We start from the raw sequence: 9080 nt of genomic DNA, 5'->3' as shown, positions 1-9080 counted from the left end.
GATGCTCACAGTCATTTATTGGATGGAACACAGGGCTCCCAATGGAGGAGCTAGAGAAAGTACCCATAGAGCTGAAGGGGTCTACAACCCTATAGGTGGAACAACAATATGAAGTAACCAGTACCCCCAGAGCTCATGTCTCTAGCTGCATATGTAGCAGAAGATGGCCTAGTTGGCCATCATTGGGAAGGGAGGCCCCTTCTTCGTGTAAAGTTTATATGTTCTAGTACAGGGGAACACCAGGGCCAAGAAGTGGGAGTGGGTGGGTAGGTGAGCAGGGTTGGGGGAGGGTATAGGGGAGTTTCGGGATAGCATTTGAAATAAAATTGAAGAAAATATATGATAAAAATTAAAAAATACAATGGATTTATGAAATTTCTAGACAAATGGATGGATCTGGAGGATATCATCTTAGTGAGGTAACCCAATCGCAAAAGAACACACATGATATGAATTCACTGATAAGTGGATATTAGCCCTGAGTCTCAGAATCCTTTTTAGAATGAGGAACAAAATACTCATAGAAGGAGTTAGACAAATTTCAGAGCAGAGGCTGAAGGAACGACCATCCAGAGACTGCCCCAATTGGGGATTCATTCCACAAACCATCACCAAACCCACACACTATGACAGATGCCAATAAGAGCTTTGTGAGAGGAGCCTGATATAGTTTTCTCCTGAGGGATCTTCCAGTTCTAGGCAAATACATAAGTGGATGCTCACAGTCATCCATTGGATGGAGCAAAAGGTCCACAGTGAAGGAGATAATGAAAGTACCCAGGGAGCTGAAAGGGTCTGAAGCCCCATAGGATGAACATTAATATGCACTAAACAATACCCCCAGAATTACTTGGAACTATACCACCAATCAAAGAAAACAGATAGTGGAGATTGTTACTTTAGCTGTATATGTAGCAGAGGATGGCCTAGTTGGTCATCAATGGGAGGAGAGACCCTTGGGCCTGTGAAGGCTCTATGCCCCAGTATAGAGAAATAATAGGACTTGGAATGGGATTCTGTGGGTTGGGGTACAGGGTGAGCAGGGTGGGTCTATGTGATTTTCAGAGGGGAAACTAGGAAAGGAGATGACATTTGAAATGTACATAAAGAAAATATATCATAAAGGATTAAAAAAAATAAAGAGGTAGTTGGAAAAAGGAATAAAATCAGCTAGAATGGAAAAAAAGCAAGAATGGTAAGTGGTCTATTATTGAGATCAAAATCCCTGTATACATGTATGGAAATATCAATAATAAAACACTTATTATACGTGATTAATATATTTTAATAAATATATAAATCAAAACAGTGTATCAAGAATCCCCTACCTCACCTCTGAAAATATTTTAGAGGCAAATAGGAGATTGGTACTTATAATATTTAGAAAAATGCCATTTAAGAAAATGCTGGATGATCAGGCTAATATATAAGATGCATAAGAAGCAATTACAAAAAGACTAAGAAAATTGACAAATGAAAAGCATGGTAGGAAGTAAGCAACATTTGTTATTTTTCTGTTCTGTGATAAAACACCATGATCAAAGGCAACTTAAGGAAGAGAGAGCTTGTTTGTGTCAGGCAGAACGATAGGAAGGGAAACCTGGGATTTCATTTCCTCAACTACATTCAGGAGACAAATGGAGTGTACTGAAATTGGTTTGAGTGTTTGTTCTCTCAAAGCCCACCTTGAATGGAATACTTTTTCCAACCAGTCAGTGCCTCATAAACATTCTGAAAAAGTGCCACCAATTGGAAACCAAGTGTTGAAATATGGGGGCCTATGTGGGCCATTTCATACTCAAATGAGGACCGATGTCAATATCAAGATTAGGTCTGTAAAGACTAGATACTCCAAATGGTGCTTAAATATTATGACACGGGGCAGTGTGTGACTGTGTCCTGTAATGTGGTGGTGTGTGAGAACAGAAAGACTTCACAATCAGTGTTGAAATGATTATGAGTCCTGGGCCCATAGACTTGTTGAATGTAGAGAGATAAAATGGAGCCTACAGAATATTAAAAGTCTAGAGATGAAGACAAGTTAAGTATCATACATAAAATTGTGGGTTTGAGCTCCAGCATCAAATAAGTAGAGTATAGAGTAGGTGCTTTTAGACTTAGAACTTAAGAGGTATCAGAAGAAGGAACCACACTTCAAGGTCACCCCAAGCTATATAGAGAATTCAAGGCCAACCTAAGTCATCTCTCACTTTGTCTTTTTAAAAAAATTAATCTGAGACCTAGAACTGGGGAGACTCCAGAGTCTCTATGGTGGTGACTCTATCTGAAACTCTTAACAGTAAGTGACATGAAGCCTGAAATGCCACCTCCTGTAGGCAGATAGGATTCCCAGTGGAGGGATAAGAATAGCAACACATTCAGAAAACCTTTGACCCCAAATGTGTTCTAAACAGAAGATGTCCAGAAACAAAGATGGAGCAGAGATGGAAAAAATGGGCAATTATTGACTAGCCAAAATTTAGACACACACCATGGGCAAGAAACAATCCATGACACTATTACTCTGATATGCATGCCTACAAGAGCCCAGAATAAGTGAGGTTCCACCCAGCAGCTGAGTAAAAGAGATTGTATACATCCACAGCCAAACATTAGTTAGAGCTGTGGAAGTCTTTTGGAAAAGTTTGAGAAAGATTTGAGGGACCCAATGGGGTTAAGAACTCCAGATGAAGACCAGAAGAGTCAACTAACCTGAACCTTTTATCACTCTTAGAAACTGAACCACCAACCAAAAAGCTACCATGAGCTAGATCTAGGGGTCCTGCACATATGTAGCAGATGTATAGCTTGGTCTTTGAGCAGATCTCCCAAAAACTGGAGCTGGGTCTCTCCATGAACATGTTTCCTCTCTGTGGATCCTATTCCTTTATCTGGGTTGCCCTGTCTTGTCTCAGTGGGAGAAGACACACCAAGTCCTGGGGAGAATTGTTGTGTCATGGTAGGGAGGTACCCTAGGGGCAACTATCCCAAGAGAAGACGATGGGGATATGAGCTGTGAGTAGGGGTCATTAAGAGGAGATGTGTTCTGAATATTGTGATATAATATAAATAAATAAATTTATAGTATATAATATGTATTAATAAACAAATTAATTAATGAAATAAATGTCTCCTAATTTCCCCACCTCCTATATTTCATAGATTACTCACCATTTCCTTTGAGGAACCATTCAAATAAGTTCCAAAAGACCCTGGATTCTTCACAAGGTTTGTGTTACTCCAGAAAAAGTAACCAGACACAAGAATATCTCTGGGATTTCTGATGAGATAGATCGCCTAGAATGGACAAAAATGTAAATGAATGTCAAAAGTTATTCTCACCTTTTGACTGTCATAATTTACATGCAATATTCTAATATCTAAGGGTTTCTAAAAACATTTGTTATTTTTTTGTGGGCAAAACATATACACAAGTGAAAAATCTATAATCATAATTCCCCCTTTCTAATTTTATTTGATTTGTAAAAATGGAACAACAAAATGACTAGTTCATTAGTAGTGTAAAATATCACAGACTGATTCAACAGTTCTAAAGATTCCAATAACAATTGGTTATCCAACAACAAATGCCAAGCCTGTAAAATACACATACAGGTAATACTCTAGTGACTGAGAAAGGTGTACTGAAGTAATTTGGGATATACAGATTCATTTAGGAATATATTGATTATTTATTTATTTATTTAGGAATATATACTGTATACATTAAAAACATGTAAATATATATCTATATAGGAATACATAAACATAGGAATATATTTAGGAATATATATGTATGTTCATATGTATATATATGCAACATGAATCAATGAAAAAATTAAATATGAAAGAGAGGAATTAAAATTATATCTGAAAGGTGGGATTGCAAGCTGGTACAACCACTCTGGAAATCAGTCTGGTGGTTTCTAAGGAAATTGGACATACTATTACCTGAGGACCCACTCCTGAGTTTATACTCAAAAGATGCTCCAACATATAACAAGGACACATGCTCAACTACGTTCATAGCAGCCGTATTTATAAGAGACAGAATTTAGAAATAAATCAGATGTCCTTCAGCAGAGGAAAGGATACAGAAAATGTGGTACATTTACATGATGACATACTACTCATCAATAAAAAAACAATGACTTCTTGAAATTCATAAGAAAATGAATAGAAATAGAAAATATCATCTTGAGTGAGGTAAGCAAATCTCAAAAGTATTCAAACTGTATGCATTCACTGAAAAGTGGACATTATCCCAGTAGGTCAGAATAACCAAAATATAATTCACAGACCACATGAAGTTCTAGGATGACCAGTGTTGATACTTCCATCCTTCTTAGAGGGGTGGGGGACAAAAAACTCATGGGAGGAAAAATGGAGACAAACTGTGGAACAGAGACTGAAGGAAAGACAATACTGATACTGCTCCATCTGGCGATGGATCCCGTATTCAGTAACCAAACCAAGACACTATTGTCGATGCCAAGAAGTACATGCTGTAAGGAGCTGTCTCTGAGATGGGGAAACATCAGCATCACCTAGTGCATGAGAATCCCATCTTCACATTTCAGCAAGACCTCCAGGACTTCTCAGGTAAAATAAGTTGAAAGAGTGTTTAGTCAAAGAAAATCTCAATCACTGGACACTGACCTTGGCCTTGGAACTGAAGAAAGACTTCGCGAAGAGATGGATGGGAAGATGGAAGGATATGAGTCGTGGTCCTTCCTTATTGATTATTGTAGGATATCCTAAATCAATCTCTATCCAGGGTGAGCGTTCCCAAATGGGCACAGTTTGGATCCACTTTGGATCTCCCTTGGTCTGAATCAAGCAGACAATCTCAATCAGCCAGTTCGTTCCTGAATGAAAAGGAAAAGTGACTGTTACTCATTTCAACATTACTTGTGAAAAAGCCTCAAGTAGAATATATGCCCATACAATTTACAGTGCTGCCCAATTTCAAGCACACAGACTTGTGTACACAATGTCCATGTGACATAAGTGAAAAGTATATTCACTCATCATATTCTAGACTTCATTTTGCAAAACAGAGACCCTATACACAGTAAACAGAAACCTAGCAATGGAATTTCTCCTCCAGCCCTGGGCCAACATCATTCTACATTCTGGTGGAATGAATTTGACTATCCCAGATATTTCAGAATGTTGTAATCATAGCACATGCCCTCTGAGACTACCTCCTTTAATTTAATTCATTGTCACTGAGACTCACCCATGCCCCAGTGTATGACTGAGTACTTCTACTTTTTAAGGTGAATCAATTCCCTCGTGCATATTTATCACACACAGTTGATTTGTGTTTATGTGCTCATTTGTCAGTGGATGTTTCTCTAGCTTCCTTCTCAGAGTTATTGTCTGGTCCTTTTTTCCTGTATTCCCACTGCCTATGGAATTTCTGTGTCATTTTCCTTTCAATGTCAGCAACCTAATACTTACTCAAATTTCAGTGCTTCTTCCGCACAGCAATCATCTATACCCCAAACTACCATGATGTTGCTTTTTGCTTTCTTGACTTTTCAGACTATTTCTATGTCCTGGACAAAGTCCATAGTAATTTTACCTGAATCTGTCCTCTCCTCCCCATATCCTCACTTACATGTCTTTATCTCTTAATGTTATTTCTTGTATTTATTCTCACCACTCTCACTCTTCTATCTCTTCCACAGAGAGAGGGACCAATGGCATATTCTGCTTTAGGGAACACTATCATTGTTCTGGTGCCATAGCTGATCTACTCTGCCCACATAGGTCAGTCTGAGTGGAACACACAGAAATCTCCATGCTTACAATTCATTTTACACATAAATATATAGAACACTCTACTCGTCACCCAAAATGAATTAGGATCAAAATACTAATCTCCCTTATACATTTCAGAATTAGTCTTACTGATGATCCTTACCTGACTTGGGGTAAGTCAATATCAACAAGTCTTCTTCTTTCACCACAAACTTATTACGAATATCTTCCAAAATACTTTTTGATATGTATTGGCAGGAAGAGGTATCACTTTAAACCAATTATAGTCTGACATCATGAATAGCTCCTTCTAGGTGATGTTAGGATTCCAGCCCAGGACACCTATTCAACTTATAACAAATTCTGAGAGGTAAGATTTATAGTGCAAGTAAAAAATCATTAACATTCTTTTATGTGTTTTGAAATATTTACTGATGGGGAGAAATAAAAATTGTCACCTACAGCCAAAGGTTACTATATTGAGCAATTTTAAAGTTGTATAAATAACATTCTGCAGAATTTGTGAGACCAATTTCATGACCCCAAATCGGTGACTCATGAAGACATAATAGGACATAGAAATGCAAGTTAATTTAAAATGTCTAGTAATATAATTTAGCTTTCAGAATGATTTTGAATATGCAGAAAAATTACAGAGATCATACAGAACCTTTCCATGGAATTTCTTTTTTTTTTTTAATAGTGGTTGCTTTTGAGAAACTCATAGTTCATTAACTGCCCATCTTCTTCCCCTCAAAGCCTTCCCTCCTTTTCCCATATTTTTGATCTCTTTAATATTTGTTGCTATTTATATATGCACACATATATAGTCAACCTACTGAGTTCATGCACTTAAGGTTTACACGATGTATCCTGAGGTGTGCAGTTGAGATTAGAAAAATCAATGGGAGATTTCATCTTCAGACACAGCCTATTCTCCATATTTTAGCAAAAATTGATATGAAGTATTTCTTCTTATAAGGTAAAAATATATAGAATTTCTCCTGGCCTCTTTAGTATACCTACTAGTACCATTATGCTGGTTTGTTTGGGTAACTACACTGTTAAAATTTCATGTGTCTATTTTCCTGTTGTGTCATAGAGAGACATATTGTATCAACAGGAACCTTGGTATTTGGGGGAACTCTGTACCCTCTTCTGTGACATTTTCTGTGAGCCTCTTAGGTTGTAGGGATTTATTTCAGATATATCAGTCGGGGTTGTGTACCTTTCTGTTATTATCTACATTTTTGTCCATTGTGGATCCTTGCCAGAGAGACTACATGAGTGAAGTAACCCAATCACAAAAGAACACACATAATATGCATTCACTGATAAGTGGATATTAGCCCAGAAACTTAGAATAGCCAAGATATAATTCACAAAACAGATGAAACTCTAGAAGAAGAAGACCGAAGTTTGTATGCTTCCTTCCTTCTTAGGTTGGCCAACAAAATATTCATGTAAGGAGTTACTCAAACAAAGTTCAGAGCTGAGACAGAAGTAAGGACCATCCAGAGACTGTCTCACAAGGGGATTCAATCCAATAAACAACCACCAAACCCAGACACTATTGGATAGGTCAGAAAGATTTTGCTGACTGGACCCTGATATAGGTGTCTCTTGTGAGGCTATGCCAATGCCTGGCAAATACAGAAGTGGATGCTCACCTTCATCTATTGGATGGAACACAGGGCCCCTAATGAAGGAGCTAGAGAAAGTAGCCAAGGAGCTAAAGGGGTATGCTACCCTATAGGAGGAACAACAATGTGAACTAACCAGTACCTCCTAGAGCTGTGTCTCTAGTTGCACATATAGTAGAGGATGGCCTAATCTGCCATTAGTGGTAGGAGAAGCCCTTGGTCTTGCGAAGATCATATGTCCAGGTACATGGGAATGCCAGGGCAAGGAATTTGGATTAGGTGTATTGAGGATCACATCAGGGGGACTGTATAGTTGACTTTCATGATACTAATTGAAATGTAAATGAAGAAAATATCTAAGAAACCTCCAAGAAGTCTTTTATTTCTTTCTCTATTTCTTCCTTGACCAAGTTATCCTTGAGTAGAGTTGTTCTGCTTCTATGTGAATATTGGCTTGAATTGAATGTTGTTATTGAAGGTCATCCTTAGTCTGTAGTGGTTTGATAGGATGCAAGGGATAATTTCAATATTTTTGACCAGCTATATGGTCAGTTTTGGAGAATTTACCATGAGATGCTGTAAAGGAGGTATATTCTTTTGTTTTATGATCAAATTTTCTGTAGATATCTGTTAAACCCATTTGTTTCATAACTTCTCTTAGTTTCCATGTGTTTCTGTTTAGTTTCTCTTTCCATGATCTCTTGGGTGTTGAACTCTCCCACTATTATTGTGTGTGTTGCAATATGTGCTTTGATCTTTATTATAGTTTCCTTAATGATTGTGGCTGCCCTTGCATTTGGAGCATAGATATTCAGAAGTGAGAGTTCATCTTGGAAGATTTTACCTTTGATGAGTATGAAGTGCCCTCCTTGTCGTTTATGATAACTTTGGGTTGGAAGTCAATTTTATTCGATATTATAATGGCTACTCCAGCTTGTTTCTTCGGACCATTTGCTTGGAAATTGTATTCTAGCCTTTTACTCTGAGGCAGTGTCTGCCTTTATGCCTGAGTTGGGTCTCCTTTATGTAGCAAAAAGTTGGGTCTTGTTTACATGGCAAGTCTTTTAGTCTATGTCTTTTTATTGGGGAATTGAGTCCATTGATATTAAGAGATATTAAGGAAAAGTCTTTATTGCTTCCTGTTATGTTTGTTGTTAATTTGGAATTCTGTTCTTGCAGCTATCATATTTTAGGTTTGTTGAAGAATTACTTTTTTGCTTTTTCTAGGGCTTAATATCCCTCCTATATTGGCGTGTTTTTTCTTTGTTATCCTTTTAAGGGCCGGATTCATGAAAAGATATTGTGTGAATTTGTTTTGGTTTTTTTTTTCATGGAATACTTTGGTATCTCCTTCCATGGTAACTGAGAGTTTTTCTGGGTATAGTAGCCTGGGCTGGAATTTGTGTTCTCTTAGGGTCTGTATAACATCTGTCCAGGATCTTCTGGCTTTCATTGTTTCTGGTTAGAAGTCTGGTGTAATTCTAATAGGTCTGCCTTTATAAGTCACTTGACCTTTTTCCCTTACTGCTTTTAATATTCGATCTTTGTTTAGTGCATTTGATGTTCTGATTATTATGTGTTGGAAGGAATTTCTTTTTTTTTCTTTTTTTTTTCTTTTGATATAAACACAAGAGGTAGTTTAATGATGGAGCTCCAGGCTGACATGTG

The 9080-nt window shown here is 37.5% G+C and overlaps 1 pseudogene; it reads right to left on the bottom strand.

The window, feature by feature from the left end:
* Positions 1-3163: 3163 nt before the first annotated feature.
* LOC147003518 (sulfotransferase 2A1-like) lies at positions 3164-6067 on the bottom strand (annotated as a pseudogene).
* Positions 6068-9080: the final 3013 nt, after the last annotated feature.

Source organism: Mus caroli, unplaced genomic scaffold, assembly GCF_978045245.1.
Source record: "Mus caroli unplaced genomic scaffold, Mus_caroli_1 scaffold_8, whole genome shotgun sequence".
Classification (NCBI taxonomy): Eukaryota; Metazoa; Chordata; class Mammalia; order Rodentia; family Muridae; genus Mus; species Mus caroli.
Note: the sequence above shows the minus strand (reverse complement) of the source record. Positions and strands in the feature narration are given on the sequence as shown.